This window comes from Euphorbia lathyris, chromosome 1 (assembly GCF_963576675.1).
Source record: "Euphorbia lathyris chromosome 1, ddEupLath1.1, whole genome shotgun sequence".
Classification (NCBI taxonomy): domain Eukaryota; kingdom Viridiplantae; phylum Streptophyta; class Magnoliopsida; order Malpighiales; family Euphorbiaceae; genus Euphorbia; species Euphorbia lathyris.
In genome coordinates this window covers 117,001,272-117,019,854 of record NC_088910.1, presented here as the reverse complement: position 1 = coordinate 117,019,854, position 18,583 = coordinate 117,001,272, and the positions used below count along the sequence as shown (strand labels likewise).

General features: G+C 40.4%; 1 non-coding gene across 1 annotated transcript; it reads right to left on the bottom strand.

Annotated features, from left to right (window-relative positions):
* Nucleotides 1-377: 377 nt before the first annotated feature.
* On the bottom strand, nt 378-484 carry LOC136215855 (small nucleolar RNA R71). The gene has a single exon (XR_010682858.1). It is a non-coding gene; the product is annotated as a small nucleolar RNA R71 (small nucleolar RNA).
* Nucleotides 485-18,583: the final 18,099 nt, after the last annotated feature.

Sequence of the window (18,583 nt, the reverse complement as noted above, 5' to 3'; positions counted from 1 at the left end):
CAGAAATTATGGCTACGCTTATGGATTACGCTAGGCCAGGAGTGGCCGGTGTAACAAACAGCATAGTTAGACCCCAAATAAATGTAAATCAATTTAAGATTAAGCCAGCATTGCTTAATATGTTACAAAATAACGTAACATTTTACGGGTTACCTAACGAAAATCCTAACACCCATTTGACAAATTTCTTAGAAATTTGTGACACTTTTAAAATAACAGATGTGACTGCAGAAGCAATCAAACTTCGCCTTTTTCCTTTTACTTTGAAGGATCGAGCTAAAGAATGGTTAACTTCTATGCCAGCCGCAACATTTGAAACTTGGGAACAATTAGCCAAAGCATTTTTATCAAAAAAATTTCCTTTAGCAAAAACCGCAAGATTCATAAAAGAGTTAACATCTTTCTCTCAAAATGATAATGAAACTCTTTATGAGGCTTGGGAGCGTTTTAAAGAACTTCAACGTTTATGCCCACACCACCAATTGCCCACTGAACTTTTAATGCAAACATTTTATAATGGATTAAATCCTACAACTAGAGGTTCATTGGATGCTATGTCTGGAGGGTTATTCATGAAGAAAACATCGGCCCAAGCCAGAGAACTTTTGGAGGAAATGGCAATCAACAGTAGTATATGGCCCGCGGAGCGTGGACACGTACCAATGGCGAAACCATCATCCTCAACTACGTCATCAGTCAAAGGTATAGTGAATCTTGATCTAGTTGCGATGTTGCAAGCCTAATTTTTTGCCTTATCGCACAAAATTGATAGGTTTATGGCACCGTGTGATCCTAATGGTCAGCCAATTCAAACGGATGTAGATTATGAAGGGATGAGCGAAATTGAACAGGTAAATTTTGTCCAAGGACAAAACCAAACTAATAACCCTTATTCCAATACATATAATCCTGGATGGAGAAATCATCCTAACTTTAACTGGACAGATAATAATAATAATGCTAATGCTAATCAAAATCGTACAACCAATTATCAAAATCAATCAAGAGATACGATTAGCACTTTATCTTCTAAAATCGACAGATTTATTGATGCTATGAGCGGAAAAATAAGTAATCACGACGATGGTTTTAAACGGATCGAGAATAAATTCGATCAGCTTATTAAAAACCAATCATCTAGCATCCATAATTTGGAGGTTCAAATTGGACAACTCGCTAAATCAATTCCATCCCGCAAAGAGGGAAGTCTTCCCAGCCATATGGAAGAAAATCTGAAAGAGCATGTTAAGGCTATATCACTCTTCGTTTAGGGAAAAATTACTTAGGTCCGGAAATGCTCGAAAATTCAACTTTACCAGGAACTGATTTACCAAAATCCAAAGAAGATACATTAAACCAAAAAGATGCACAAATTGACTCAAGTACAAAAACTTTTGTGCCCAAACCACCTTTTCCACACAAAGTCCGAAATAAGGACTATGACAAACAACTTTTAACATTTTTAGACAAACTTAAAAATTTGCATATTAATTTGACGTTTATGGATGCAACTACGCAAATTCCCAATTATGGTAAATTCCTAAAAGATTTAATTTCAAAGAAAATTAGTTGGGAAGGAATTTCATCCATTTCACTAACTGAAGATTGCAGTTCAATTGTGTCGAGTAATTTGCCCACTAAACTCAAAGATCCCGGATGTTTTACCATTCTGTGTAAATTGGGAGATATTGAATTCCCAAGTTGTCTTTGTGATTTAGGAGCAAGCATAAACTTGATGCCATTATCAATTTTTAATAAGTTAGGCTTAGAAGAAGATATCAAACGTACCAATATGGTTTTACAATTAGCGGATCAAACCACTAAAAGACCATATGGTATAATCGAGGATGTTTTAGTTAAAGTTGACAAATTTATTTTTCCAATCGATTTCGTTATATTAGATTTTGCTTATGACGTTAATTGTCCGCTAATCTTTGGTAGACCATTCATGAACACGGGACGTGCTCTAGTTGATGTGTCGGAAGGGAAAGTAGTTTTAAGAATAAGAGACGATAAGATCGAGTTTGATATGAATCAAGCAATGAAATATCCTATGGAGGATTTCGCTTGTATGAAACTTGATTTAGTTGAGGAATGTGTAAATGACATTATTCAGAAAGAAGACATAATAGAACCTATAATTAGTGAGGAATTAGAAGATAAGGACCCAGAGCCTTTGATTCGAGAAGATGGACCAGTTCCGCCTTCAATTATAGTTCCACCTAAATTAGAACTTAAAGAATTACCCAGTCATTTGAGGTACGCTTTCTTAGGCGAAGGCGATTCTCTACCTATAATTATCTCTAACAAATTAACACAGGTTCAAGAAGAGAAATTGAAAGAAGTTGTTAGAAATAGGATAGGAAGTATGGGTTGGCAAATTTCAGACTTAAAAGGTATTAATCCGAGCATTGTAATGCACAGAATTCACTTAGAAGAAGATAAGCCGCCTAAAGCGGATAGACAAAGACGCCTCAATCCGAATATGAAAGAAGTAGTCAAAAATGAGATTACTAAACTTCTAGACAATGGAATCATTTATCCTATTTCGGATAGTGAATGGGTTAGTCCAATCCATTGTGTACCTAAAAAGGGAGGCATAACAGTTGTAAGGAATGACGAAGGAGAATTAATACCTACACGAACCACCACCGGTTGGAGGGTTTGTATAGACTATAGGAACTTAAACAAAGCAACTAGGAAAGACCATTTTCCTCTACCTTTCATTGATCAAATTATTGAAAGGATAACTGGTCATGCTTTCTACTGTTTTCTAGACGGTTACTCCAGATTCTGTCAAATATATATTTACCCGGATGACCAAGATAAAACAACCTTCACATGTCCTTACGGAACATTTGCATATAGGAGGATGCCCTTTGGTCTATGTAACGCACCAGCAACATTTCAACGTTGTATGACTGCAATTTTTAATGATTTCATTGAAGATATCATGGAAGTTTTTATGGATGATTTTTCCATTTATGGAGATTCTTTCGATTCATGCTTACAAAATTTGGATAAAGTTTTGTCTAGGTGTGAAGAAACAAATTTAGTATTAAACTGGGAAAAATGTCATTTCATGGTTGACGAGGGAATTGTTTTAGGTCACAAAATATCTGAAAAGGGATTAGAAGTGGATAGAGCAAAATTTTCAGTAATAGAAAAATTACCCCCTCCAACTACTGTTAAGGGAGTAAGGTCATTTTTAGGACATGCAGGTTTTTACATGAGATTTATTAAGAATTTTTCTGTAATTTCCAAACCACTTATTAATTTACTCATGAAAGATTCGGCCTTTGATTTTAATAAAGATTGCGTTAAAGCTTTCGAAACATTGAAAACAGCTTTAGTCAGTGCACCTATTATTGCTAAACCTGATTGGGATTTACCCTTTGAAATTATGTGTGATGCAAGTGACTTAGCCGTCGGATGTGTTTTAGGTCAAAGAAAGGATAAGAAACTTCATGTCATTTATTATGCAAGTCACACACTGTCCGGTGCACAATTGAATTACACCACGACCGAGAAGGAAATGTTAGCCGTAGTTTTTGCTTGTGATAAGTTTAGGTCATACTTGTTAGGTTCGAAAGTTATTATTTATACTGATCACGCAGCTTTAAGGTATTTATTTGCTAAAAAAGATGCAAAACCACGTCTAATTAGATGGGTTTTATTGTTACAAGAATTTGATATAGAAATTAAAGACAAAAACAGAGTAGAAAACCTTGTCGCCGATCATCTATCAAGACTCGAAGATGAAAACGGTCCTATAGGTGAAACTATCGGTATACGAGATGATTTCCCCGATGAATATCTCTATCAAATAAAAAGTGTCATGTCACCATGGTACGCGGATATTGCAAATTATCTTGCAGCCAATATTGTTCCGGAAGGATTAACTTTCCAACAAAAGAAGAAATTCTTCTTTGACATTAAACAATATTTTTGGGAAGATCCTTTCTTGTTCAGAACTTGTGGTGACGGGATAATTAGGAGATGCGTTAGTGAAAATGAATATGAATCCATAATGTCAGAATTTCCATTCTAGCTCTTATGGAGGACATAATGGGGTTAGTAAGACAGTAGCTAGAATATTTGAATGTGGTTTCTTTTGGCCTACGATGTTTAAAGACGTCCGTTCATTTATTACTCGTTGTGACAAGTGCCAAAGAATAGGAAATTTAGGAAGGAAAGATGAGATGCCCCTCACAACCATGTTAGAAGTTGAAGTCTTCGACATGTGGGGAATAGATTTCATGGGACCTTTTCCCCATTCTTTTGGTAAAACTTACATATTAGTCGCCGTAGATTATGTTTCAAAGTGGGTTGAAGCAATTGCGACCCCGACAAATGATTCTAAAATTGTTGTTAATTTTCTTGACGAAATATTTTGTAGATATGGTTGTCCTAGAGTCATTGTTAGTGATGGCGGTACCCATTTTATTAACCGAAGTTTTGATATACTTATGAGGAAATATGGAGTACGCCACCGAGTGTCAACGCCATACCATCCACAATCAAATGGTCAGGCGGAGATATCAAATAGAGAACTCAAATGGATTCTAGAGAAAACAGTTTCATCTTCAAGAAAAGACTGGTCTTGTAAACTCAACAATGCGTTATGGGCATACCGTACTGCATTTAAAACACCAATAGGAATGACGCCATACCGATTAGTGTATGGGAAAGCATGTCGTTTACCAGTCGAATTAAAGCATAAAGCCTATTGGGCTATTAGGGAACTTAACTTTAATTTGCACCAAGCAGGTAAAAAACGTTTGCTCAATTTAAATGAGTTAGATGAGTTACGTCATCTATCTTACAAAAATGCGAAAATATATAAAGAAAAAGTGAAAAAATGGCACGATGCCAAGATTAAAGTCAAAAACTTTAATATTGGGGATAAGGTGCTGTTATTTAATTCACGACTCCGTTTATTTCCAGGAAAACTTAAGTCCAGATGGATAGGACCATATTTAGTCATCAAAACATTCGATTATGGTTCTTTAGAACTTGAAGGACCTAACGGAGTTCGTTTCAAAGTTAACGGTAATCGATGCAAAATTTATTACGAAAATGTTTCGAATATAGGAATTGAGTTCGTAACAAGATTATCTGAAGTATAATTCGTTTAGCCTTTCTAACACAGCTTATTTTGTTTTATTTTCTTTTAAATTTTTGTTCATTTCCATTTTTCATTCTTAATTAATTATTAAATTTTTGTTTTACACATGCCATTTTTATGATTAGATGACTTTATATTATGATTTAGATGCATAAATTATGTTTATTTCATGATTTTAAATTTGATTTTAGGTAATTAGTTCGAATTTGAAGATTTAGGCGATTCTCTGCCGAGAATTTGGAATTCTCGGTCGAGAATTCTCCTTTTCAAAATTGTCCAAATAGGTAAGGTTTTTTCTGAACTTACCGAGAATATTTAATTCTCGGCCGAGAATCGAAAAATTAGGTTTCGACGCCTGATTTCCGTAAGGAAATCAGCGTGTCGCGACCGAGAATTTGGAATTCTCTATCGCGACACGCGCTATTTTTGCACCATCAGACCTGAATCATCTTCAACCTGTAGACAAACCCTTTCATAAACGAAAAATTAGGTTTCTCCAATTCAGAAAGGTATAATTTTATGCCTTTTCACATCAAAACAACACCTCATTTCATCCTAAAATCTTATAAATAAGTCCTAGAGGATCATAGTTCTGTTACATTCTTTTTATCTTTGTCAGAACAATTTTCTGATTTTCTTAACATACCATTTTTTCCCTAAGTTACAGACACGATGTTTCTTTAGTTCTTTACCATGCCTACTAAACAAAAAACCTCAAAGAAAAATGCTGCTTCAAGCAACAAACGTCCAGACTTATCCAAACGATACGGGGCGTCATTTCCTATCTTCAATCATGATGAAGGAAGGCGTTACTGGAGGCTTCGTTATACATTCTTCATCGGAATGTTATATATGGATGACTTCTTGAATGATCAACTTGGTATAAGCGCTGACATGAGTCGCTATTTGGAACGCTTAGGGTGGACAAAATTCGCCAACATGCGATTTCCAATCATTGGCGATTGGATTCTGGAATTTTTCTGTACCGTTCGTTTTGTTAACAAACGACGAGTCCGTCTTAGTTTTCGTCGAGATGGCGAAATCTTTTCTTTTGGCTATCTAGAGTTGCAGGCCTGGTTTGGTTTTCCCCCAAGGTATACAATCAAACGTCATCCTGGCAAAGACATGACATCCACAGATATTTGGAGAATGCTTACTGGTTTTTGGCGTTTCAATCCTAGACTCGCCTACAATCATTCCTTTCACTCCAACTCCATGCGGTATTTACACAAATTTTTGTGTCACAGTTTGTTCGGTCACACATTTAGTAGTGTGGTCCGTGACACCGATTTATATGTTCTTGGAGATATATTCCAAGGAAATACAATTGATTCTTCAAAAATTCTGATGGAGGGTCTTGTCGCCGCTTCTCGATCCAAGGATAAAAAGATTGGGTTCGGAAATATAATCTGTGGAATAATTCTCGGTACCAAGGGTACCATTGATGTTCCTTGGAGTGATGATGAATTCTTCCCGACGATAGACTATGAGTTTTTAGAGTTTGAAGGACTCGTGAAACGTGTCTTTCGTGCAGGCCCGCATTTTCTTTCTGCACCGGAACATCAAGCTTTCGTGCAGTTGAAAATTGACCGCTATAGGGCCACAGAAATCGCGCTTGATAGGGATGAATATATAGAATAGTTTAGGTTTTTACATTTTATTTTGTAAATATTTTTTTTTTTTGTTTTGTGTTAATTATTTTGTACATATGTTTGATTTAATAAAAATTCTATTCATTTTAGTTCATTTCTTAATTTCACCATAGTTATATATTTGTTTCATTCCCTATGTGATCATGGATAAATCTATACTTAGTACATTTAGTATGGACCAATTCTGATCATTCTTGCTCAATATAAATTGATTCACATGAACTAATATTGTTTTTCTTAATCCACACATGTATTCACATCTAATTAAATTCATAACTTAATCTATTATTTTCAATACATTAAGATTTAATTCAATTTATTTATACATGACCTAGTATTTATTTGCACTTAATATGATTCATTTAACTTATATACATAAATATTCATTAAGGTTTCATTACTTCTTAATATGACACATTTATTTCTCTTAAATTTCACAATTAATAAGGATAAACCTTTGGTTTTCCTTGCATTTAATATTTTCATTTCAGTATTTAAGTGCAGGTACAGTTCACATTAAGTTTAGGGCACAATTAATCAACCAAATTCCACAAACTAGGTCCAAATACACAAAATCAGCCACTTTTGACCAATTCTCTACCGAGAATTTAAAATTCTCGGTAAGTCCAGCAAAAACAGGCCGAAATCAGAGCAGAAAAATCTCTGAATTTCGCGTGCCGCGACCGTGGATCGTCATTCTCGGTAGCGACACGCGACCTGTAGGGCGAATATTTCCAGATTTTTGACACATGTGAGAGAAACGGTCCCTGTCTAGAGAGCTGGATGGGCTTCCAAGAGGCATCGGCAACAGCATCCATAATCAAATGAGAGAGGCGCTCTAAGCATAGAACAAAAAGATAAGGGGAGAGAGGGTCCCCCTGTCTAAGCCCCCTGGTATGGCTAAACTGTTGAAGCTGCTCACCATTCCAGATAGGGCGGAGTTTGGAACCTGAGACACAACCCATGATGAGATCGATTAACTTGCTATCAAGGCCAACCATAATCAGCGTATCTCGGAGGAACTGCCAAGAAACTCGATCATACGCCTTTTCAAGGTCGAGCTTAAGAATCATTGCCCCTTTACGGCCCTTCTTGCTTTTAAAAGAGTGAATTGCTTCCTAAAGAAGGATTACATTATCGGTAATTTGTCTTCCTAGAACAAAGCTACTCTGCATCGGGCTAACCAGATTGTTCAGAAAAGGCTTGAGCCTATTCACAATACACTTCGTTAAAGTTTTATAGAGAACATTGCAGAGACTTATAGGTCTAAATTGGGAAATTAACTCCGGGTTGCTGATCTTAGGGATAACAGTGAGTAGAGTGTCATTCCACCCTGTAGGGATTACTCCCGTGCTAAAACAATTCTTTACCACCTCACATACCTGGGTATCTAGCTGATCCCAGACTTTCTGAAAAAACATGCTTGAAAGCCATCAGGGCCGGGGGCTTTGAAGGGGCCCATGTTAAACACATCATGTTTAATTTCCTCACTGGAGAAGTCTGCAATCATCCTATTCCTCACACAAGTTGGAATGGTAAGGAAGCAGTTGCTAGTTATCAAGGTGGGGCGCTCCATCCAATCCTCCGTATAAAGGTGACGAAAGTAGTTAACAACCATCATTTTAACCTCAGAGCTGTCCCAGACCCAAGTCCCTGAGTCGTCCCGTAGCCCGTCGATCTTATTTCGGCGCCGCCGAATAATAGTAGATGTGTGGAGGAACGAAGTATTCCTATCCCCAAACCGAAGCCACTGAACCCGAGATTTTTGGAACCAAAGGACTTCTTCCTGAAGCAGAACTGAATTAAGTTGATGGAGAAGCTTAGCTTCAAGCCGAACCAGCCCTCTCAAGAACCCTTGGCTAAGTCGTATCTGAACCCCAATAAGTCTCTTAATAAGACGTTGCTTGTTAAAATGAATATTGCCAAACACCTCTAAGTTCCACCGTCTCAACTCAGGAGTGAGAAGCTGGAGACTTTCCTCAATGGGGGCGGATATACGCCAGACTGAGGCCAAAATTGACGAAAATCAGAGTGAAGCAACCAGGCTGCCTCGAATCTGAACGGTTTTCTAACAGGCGCCGGAGAATGGGGGCGGAGAGAGAGTATAATAGGGGTATGATCAGACCTGTTTCGAGGAAGATGGCGGATAGCGGCCTCAGGGAATAAGCTTCGGAACTGTACATTACAAAGAGCTCGGTCCAAACGGCAACCAATTCGTGTTCGGTTAGTGGAGCCACGTGACCAAGTAAAGCTGGGACCAGAGAAGCCCATATCAACTAGCTGCATGCTGTTAATCCAATGTGAAAAAAGAGAGCATCTGTCAAGAACACTTGGAGCCCCTCCCTTTTTCTCATCACTGCTTTTAATACAATTAAAATCGCCCATAATGACCCAGACATCCTGAACGGTTTGAGCCATGTCGAGCATTTCAGCGAAGAACTCCCTCTTGTAACTCAGTTGGGGCCTAACATAAACAAAAGAAGCCAGGAAGGAAAGATTGTGCCATTGCCCTCCGCAAAGAGTAACTCAGGTGTGTAGGAACTGTCGATCCCTAGAGATAACCTGAATAGTGAATTTATCAGAATTCCAGAACACCCAAATACCACCACTGAACCCTTCTGTATCAACCACTTCCACATTAGAGAACTTAAGTTTTCTTCGCAACTCCTCAGCCCGAGTCGAGGGAAGACGGGGTTCAAGAAGAATTAAAGCTTCGGGTTTGAACACAAATAAAAGATGACGAAGAGCCCGGTGAAACTCATTACCACCGGCTCCAAAACAATTCCAAGTGATCAACATGACAAAACAGTAAATTCAGCAACCGGTGACCACAACGGATCAACTTCACTTTGCACACAGACGCCCCTTAGGGACCTCTTCCACATTTGTATCTCGTGGCCCAAGAGGGACCTTCACACCCATATCTGCTCGAATTCTTTTAAACCTGCCTGTAGGCTTCTCATTGTTTTTGTTGTTCTCCTTGCCTCTAAGGGCTCTGTCAACATCCATGGAGGTGTTGGCAACGTTATCACATAAGCTTAAGAAGCTGTTATAAGCTTGCAAGGATAAGACACCTAGGGGCCTCGAACCTTGCTTCCCAATCCCTTGGTTTCCCGCGGACGAGGGGATTTGGAAAGTGAATGTCGAGCTAGAACTATTTGGATCACCTGTTTTCTCTTGTAAATCCCGTGAAGCACTGCTACTGTGTGGTGTCTTGATGGGTAACACAGCCTGCGGCTCAGCTTGCGAGGTCGAAGGGGCTACCATGACTTCTGGCTTCTTCAGGCGAGGTTTAGAGGGCCTTTTGGGAACAATCATCCATGCTCCGTAGTCTTCTAAACTGTCAACATGCTTCTTGTTAGCATATTGGGTTGAACTATTTACATTGGCACTTAATAGGACATTGGGGCTGTCTTTAGGGCTATCATTGTTAGCCGAGGTTGCAGGATCAACCGACATCTCAGTATGCATGGAGCTGAGGTTGGGGGTGCTATTTCTCTCTGAATCACAGAAGAAGAAGAGCAGTCCTCTTTTACATACCCATAACATCCACACTTCTGGAAAGCGACATAAAGGCCTTCGTATTCAATATGGTAAGAAGCTCCATTGATATAAAACTGTGCAACCAAAGGTTTGGCAAGGTCGACTTCCACACAGACTTTCGCGAACTTTCCCCGTGCTTTGGATGAAGTGTTCTTGTCCACCCTGACACCTTTACCAAAAGAATTTCCAATTAACATGAGGCAATCCTCATTATAGTAATGAAGTGGAAGTTCAGGGAACCTAGCCCAGACAAGTGTTGAATTCACTGAAGCAGTTGAAGGAACAAAGGAAGGAGACCATGTGCGGACAGTCAGGTAGTGGCCTTGCACCATCCATGGGCCATTCTGAATTACATTGTCTCTATCATCAGCAAGCTCAAATTTAACCAGGTGGAAGCCAAATCCCAAGTCCATAAAATCCATTTTGCCTTTCGGTTTCCATAATTCAGTCGCACAGTTCCGGAGTGCAATAAATCCAACATTACGACCAAGGATTTTAACAATGAGGGCGTCAGCCCATGGTTGAGACCATTCATCAATCAATTGGGGGGCAATCGTGATGTTAGGGAGAAGAGGATTACCGTTTGTGAACTCGATTTTTCCTTGCCCGGTTTCGCGCAGATCGACTGGAATCCTAGAAGCAGGGCGTTGTAAATCCATGTTGACAGCTTCATTGTAGGAGCAAGGTGATGGAGGGCGGACAGGGATGCCGGAGCCGTCATGAGTCGTCGGAGAGAGGGGCGATTTAGGAGGAAACAGGGGCGGCGTTGTGGGGTTAGGGTTGGGGTCTATCATCGGGAGAGCAAGAATTGGTTAACCGCGGTCTTTAGAATACCAAAATTATAACCGTAACTATATACCACTATTTTTAATTTAAAAAACTGTATCCTAATATATCGGTTTTGATTAATTTTATTTTTGCTTCAGTTTTTTTAGTTTGCAGATTTTTGGGTGTAACATTATTTTTTAGAGTTTAAATTTAATATTCTTTCATGATAAAGCTCATATTAGATAATAAAATATTAATCCTATATAATTAAATATATTCAAAGTCTAAAAAATATCAAAACTAGCAGTTCAACTAGCTCCAAAATTCCAGCCTCTATCGGAATCAGCTTGCGCTGTCAAACGCCTTACTTCCTGCTAGCCGTCGTCGTTTTGAATAATCGGAATTTCTTCTGGTAATTTCTACCGACTAAGATTAGGAAAAGAATTAGATTCCAACCCAAATAGGGTTTCTTTTTTCCTCGAATTGGCTCAATTATATATGCTTTGTTCTTTCTCTGTTCCACAGTCAGTCACAGATCGATATGGCGGAGCAGCAGAAATTGGATGGCATTGATTACATAAGTTGGTTACCAGATGATCTACTTCTGATTATATTGTCAAAACTGAATATCCGAGAAGGAGCAATAACCACCGTCCTCTCCACCAGATGGAGAAATCTCTGGACATTACCTTCTTCAATTTTCAGATTCGACGCTTCTGACTTGATTCCTACTAATACACACTATGTGCAACAGTACGTTAAAGACTACCAGGCCACCGCAATCAACATCAAATTCGAAGTCATGGTCGACAAAATCCTCAGGCAATATTCAGGTGAAGTTATAGATCAACTCTATATTTCCTATATTCCTTGTTACTATGAAGTTAATAAAATCATCCTCCGTAAGCCCTGGGTTAATGTCGATACTTGGATCGAAATTGCCAAACAGAAATCAGTTCGAACTCTTGATTTGAGTTTTGAACGTTTCAAGTCTTCTTGTTATGAATTCCGACTTGGATCTCCGTCGTTGAAATCACTCACATCCACAACATTGTTGTCCCTCGTCACTCTCCGATTGAAATTTCCACCAGCATTATCCAGTATCCAGATTAGCCGTTTTCTATTGTAATGCCTAATTGTGGACTGAACCGCCTGAGGATTGAGGGCCCATCTTTAAAACTGAAGCACCTCGAGATAATCGGTCTTGGAATCAGTTTTCTCAGCATATCTGCACCAAATCTCGTCTCATTTAACTTCGTCGGCTATCGGAGAATCACAGAGGTGTGTTTGGAAAATACTCCTCTACTCACCCTATTATCCTACTCTGAATATAATTATTGTAAAATACATGAGACTAATTGGTTAGATCGCACAACTAGTCCAGAATTCAGAATTATCCTTATTATCCCTGCTGCACTAACAAATCTCAAGCAATTGAATTTCACATTAGGAAAAGCTGCAAATGGAGGGCTGCACTCGTTCTTCAGCTTACTGGAAGCTTCTCCATGTTTGTGTAAATTGTGGCTGAATTTGGGGCTTTTTACATGTCCATTGATACCAAATCAGAGGTTTGGTATAAATCAATGTCTAGAGGAGGTTGAAATTGATGGTTTTAGTGGGTTTGATAATGAAGTACAACTTGTGATGTGCATAGCTGAGTTTTCACCATTGTTAAAGAAGATAAAAGATCCATCCAAGTTTATCAAAGTTGTCAATATCTCAGAAAAAGGAAGTTTACACCAGTCAATACAATGTCATGAGTGTTCTTCAGTTGTTACAATCAAGACTACCTCAAGTAGAGTTGCTGATAGTATAATCAGTACATTTTTACTTCTTATTTATGTCTACCTTTGTTTATCTTTGAGAATTTGTTTATTGGATCATTCAATTTTAAATTATTCAAAGTTATTTTATTATCTTTTAGTTATCAATTTTATATGATTTAAGTATCTTATTATTTGCCCCAAAACCAATTTTTAACTGCAAAAATATCTTCATGAATCTAAAAACAGCGTCTTGAATTTTGACAACATGTGAATCCCTAAAATATAAAGATGGAAGCTTTGTGGCTTATGCCCCCAATTTCTCATTTCATCTTTCAATTCCAAACAAGGATGTCAAAACGTGTTCACGTAGTTAATAAGTTTAATGAATCGAGGTCGAACAGGATATTGAGTCCAAACTCGTCTATTTTCTGTCAACTTAGGTATTAGAAGATTAAAGATTAAAGCTCAAGTATGGTTTATTAGCTTTTTTTTGTCTACCCGTTATAATAATATTGCATTTTTTTATCTTTTCTTTTTATCTGTTACAATTAAGGAATTTACATACAAAATTATATAATTTTCAAAAAGTCTAATTAAATAATTTGCTTTAGCGGTCTCGATATTGTAATATCGGTGATATGAAATTAAGCAAGGCATTATTAGCATGATTATAGGCATATTTTTTCTCAATTGAAGAAACCTATTGTAAGACAAGACTTGGCAATGGAAGTGAGATTATGTTAATATTGAAGTAATGAACATTAAATGAGACGAGGAATAGGATAATTGGGTGAGCAGAGAGGAATGTTTTCCAAATAGACCTCTGTGATTATTCGACGGTTGCCAAGGTAGTTAAATGAGATGAGGTTTGGTACAGATATCTAGAGAAAACTCATTCCAATAAGACCGATTATCTCGAGGTGCTTTAGTTTTAAAGATGGACCAGCGATTCTCAGGATGTGTATTTCCTAACTTTAACCAAACAACATTATATATCTTGTTAGCGGATAAACAACAAACATGAACTAGAAAGAGAAGAAATAAACACCCCCTCAGAATTACATCTAAATGAGTATATTAGTACGGGGAAGGGCATGTCTAATCGCTAAATGGGCTGTCTCATTCGCTAATTGAGGAGTAAAAATCAAAGAAAAATTTGGATTACAGCTGATGGCAATCTTCTATTATACCTCCAAAGTCTGAGATACTAGGTACACTATCTGATGCAGACATCTTAACTGGGATCACTGATCACACGCGCTCTGGTGGATTCTCAGACATCAGACCCACGGAGGTGGTACCTAGGAGGGAGGATCATCAGGACATACGAGCGGGGCGGATCTAAGAGTACACAAGGAGGCGAATCAACATCTTCGCCTGGGAGGATCTCGGCTTACTTCCTCCCGAAGTAATTCACCAACAACCCTGACAATCCGTACCTGTACCATTGTACTGTTTGTCGGGGCGTATCACCTATTTTACCCTTTTCGGATAGCCTTGTTGAAACCCTAGTAAGGGGTAGTCCCTATCTTTTACTATCATTAGGAGGATGTATTTAAACCCTCATTTTTGTAAGGATGAACCAACTTTTATCAATCAAACATCATTTCTCTTTGAGAACTTAAGGTTTATACCTTGTTATTGGGATTCACTCCTTCTAGTTTAGCTAGAGAAGAACCTCTTTGTTGGTTTACGATTAAAACCTTCATTTATCGCTTTCAATCTGTATCAGTTGGTATCAGAGCCGATCGTTTCCTGACCCGAAACTTCTTTTGGCAATGGTTCAACCCCGACAACCGCAAGATTCCATGGAAACCAGTGACCGGAGGTATGAGGAGCTGAGGGAGCACCTCGCAGAGCAGATCCAAGCCAGCCATGAGCGGCAGAGGCAAACCGACCAACGGTTCCTGGAGCTAGCCACCTCCCTAGAAAACTTCAAACTGGAGGTTCTGGCTCTAATCCGACCAACCGCGGGAGGATCAACCCAGAGAAAGGAAGGAGTCCCTGAACCGCAGCTTCCACAAATGGGTCTTAGGGATCCTGAGGTAAGAAGACCCAACTATGTCTTTGTGCATAATGCGGATAGTGATAGTGATGACTTTGAGGGTATTGGGGATGATAATACCGTTAGAACTATGAGGGATGTTGGGCCTGTTGACAACAGACGTGTGGATGTTGCTAGAGTATACTCAGGTCTAGGAAACTTTGATAGAGATGATGCCTTTAAGTTAAAAATAGACTTACCGTCTTTTAGAGGCGAACTGGATATAGAAGGATTCTTAGACTGGTTATCGGAAGTGGAACGTTTCTTTGAATATGCTGGGATTCCCGATGAGAGGAAAGTGAGGCTGGTGGCGTATCGCCTGAAGGGTGGCGCATCAGTTTGGTGGGATCAGATGAGGGAAGAAAGAAGAAGAGGGGGCAGAGATCCGATTCGATCTTGGCTACGGATGAAGGCGATGTTGAGGGAGCGGTTCTTACCGTCGGATTATGAGCAGTATATTTACAGCTCCTACAGGGGATGCTCTCAAGGGACCCGAAGTGTCCATGAGTATACCTCCGAGTTCTTGAGGCTTTCGGCAAGGGCCAACTTGTCTGAAACTGAGAGCCAAAAGACCTCTAAGTATCTAGAAGGGTTGAGATACAACATCCAGGATCGTATTGGCACATAGATGGTGGTTCGGGTACAAGATGCCAGGAATTTAGCCCTCAAGGCTGAGTCTCAACTATCTGGGAGATCCAGGATATCCGCCACTAGTGCATATACGCTTGGAGGAAGAGATAATGTGAAGTCTTATAACAAAGGCAAGCAGGTGGCGAGTGCTAGTGGGGCCAAGAGCAACAGTGTGGGAAGGGGATCTGTCGGAGATACTAGGCCATACAAGGAAGCACCTATACCACCTAAGAGCAACAATCCGTATGCGAGGCCAGCGCCTTTTAAATGTTTTCGGTGCAATGAGCCAGGCCATAGATCCAACGAATGTCCTAGGAGGAGAAGCCCCAACATGGTGGAGAGGTATGAAGATGACTATGACGAAGGGGATGAAGTATCTTGTGAATCCCTGGGAGAGGATGATGATGAGGCGGATGAAGAGAGATACACCATTCATGTGGTACGGCGTTTGTTAGTCTCCAGCCGGGTAGAAGGAGATCAGAGGCACCGCCTATTCAGGACCCGCTGTCTTGTGAAAGGTGGGCGATGCAATGTGATAATAGATAGTGGGAGCCAAGAGAACATTGTGAGCAGCAGCGTCGTTCAGAAATTCGGGTTGTTGGCGGAGGCGCATCCCGACCCCTATAGGGTGGGATGGATAAAAAACGTGGGTGAAATTAGGGTGACCCAGAGAGTCCATGAGTATACCTCCGAGTTCTTGAGGCTTTCGGCAAGGGCCAACTTGTCTGAAACTGAGAGCCAAAAGACCTCTAGGTATCTAGAAGGGTTGAGATACAACATCCAGGATCGTATTGGCACACAGATGGTGGTTCAGGTACAAGTTGCCAGGAATTTATCCCTCAAGGCTGAGTCTCAACTAACCGGGAGATCCAGGAGATCCAGGAGATCCGCCACTACTGAGTATACGCCTGGAGGAAGAGATAACGTGAAGTCTTATGAAAAAGGCAAGCAGGTGGCGAGTTCCAGTGGGGCCAAGAGCAACAGTGTGGGAAGGGGATCTGTCGGAGATGCAGGGTACCTATTGCGATTGGCGATTACAGTGATGAAGTCTGTTGTGATGTGGTCGATATGGATGCCTGCCACTTATTGTTGGGCTGACCCTGGCAGTTTGATAACGATGCCACCCACGCAGGAAGAGAGAACACTTACAGATTTGTGAAGAATGGGGTAAAGTTTGTACTTACGCCAATGATGAGAGAGCCAAAGGCCGACGAGAAGTCTACCTTGGTAGTCTGTCCTACACAAAAATCATTTGTCAGCGAATGTGAAGAGAGCCAGATGGTGTATGTGGTAATGGTTAAGGCAAATCACGAATCTGCCCGAAGGGGCAAAAGGGAGATGCTGAATGAAGTGACCCGCCTACTTGGCGAATATCAAGATCTGTTCCCTGACGAACTGTCGAGTGGGTTACCAACTTTGAGGGACATCCAGCATCATATTGATCTTGTGCCCGGGGCTAGTTTGCCAAGCCTTCCCCATTATCGAATGAGTCCAAAGGAAAATCACATCATGAGGCAGAAAATGGAAGAGCTCATTGAAATGGGATACGTTAGAGAAAGTATGAGTCCATGCGCCGTCCCAGCCCTACTTACGCCCAAGAAGGATGGATCTTGGCGGATGTGTGTGGACAGCAGGGCTATCAACAAGATCACTATCAAGTATAAGTTCCCTATTCCAAGGCTGGATGATATGCTAGACCAGCTTGGCGGATCCCGAGTTTTCTCCAAGATTGATCTTAGAAGCGGTTATCATCAGATACGAATTCGATCTGGGGATGAGTGGAAGACCGCCTTCAAGACCAGAGATGGATTGTATGAGTGGTTAGTTATGCCATTCGGGATGACTAACGCCCCCAGTACTTTTATGAGGCTGATGAATCAGGTTCTTCGCCCGGTGATTGGAAAATTTGTAGTTGTGTATTTTGATGACATCCTGATTCATAGTGAGACCTTAGTGGAACATGTGGAGCATTTACAGATAGTGTTTGACCTGTTAAGGACACACCAGTTATACGCCAACACTAAAAAGTGTGACTTCGTCATGGAGAGCCTGGTTTTCCTTGGGTTCGTGATTAGTGGCGATGGGGTCCAAGTTGATGGGGAAAAGGTAAGAGCCATCCGGGAATGTCCCACTCCGAGGAACGTGGGGGATATCAGAAGTTTTCATGGGCTAGCAACATTTTATCGCCGATTCATCAAGAACTTCAGTGCCATAGTGGCCCCGTTAACAGAATGTTTGAAGAAGGGAAGGGGGTTCGAGTGGGCGGATGCCCAAGAGAAGAGCTTCGCCCTGATCAAGGAAAAGCTGAGTACAGCGCCAGTGCTGGCGTATCCCAATTTTGACAAATTGTTCGAAGTTGAGTGTGATGCCAGTGGAGTTGGGATTGGTGGAGTCTTGATGCAAGAAAAGAGGCCCATTGCATATTTCAGTGAGAAGCTCTATGAGGCACCGCAAAAGTGGGCCACGTATGATCAAGAGTTTTATGCTGTAGTGAGGGCATTGAAAGTGTGGGAACATTACTTGGTGGGGAAAGAATTCATCCTCTACACTGACCACCAAGCTCTCAAGTACCTGGGAAGTCAGAAGCAACTTCGAAGCTCCATGCATGCCCAGTGGTCCGCCTTCATAGATAAGTTCCCCTATAAGCTTATCCATAAGGCTGGAAAACAGAACAAGGTGGCGGACGCCTTGAGTCGAAGGGTGTCACTAATAAAAACAGTCAACCTGGAGACCGATTGTTTTGAACACATCAGAGGAGAATACTTGGCGGATCCTGACTTTGGCAGTATCTGGGAGAAGTGTCAACACCAGCATGAGGATGGGGCGTATCACCTGATGGATGAGTATCTCATTAGGGGCAACCAACTTTGTCTACCCTGCACTTCCATCCGCGAGAAGGTTATTCGTGATCTACATGGCGGATCCCTTGGAGGACATTTTGGGCGAGACAAGACCTATGAAGCAGTGAGTTCCCGTTATTTCTGGCCTAAGATGAGGAGAGATGTTGCCTACTTAGTAGAACGATGCTACATTTGCCAGACCGCCAAGGGAC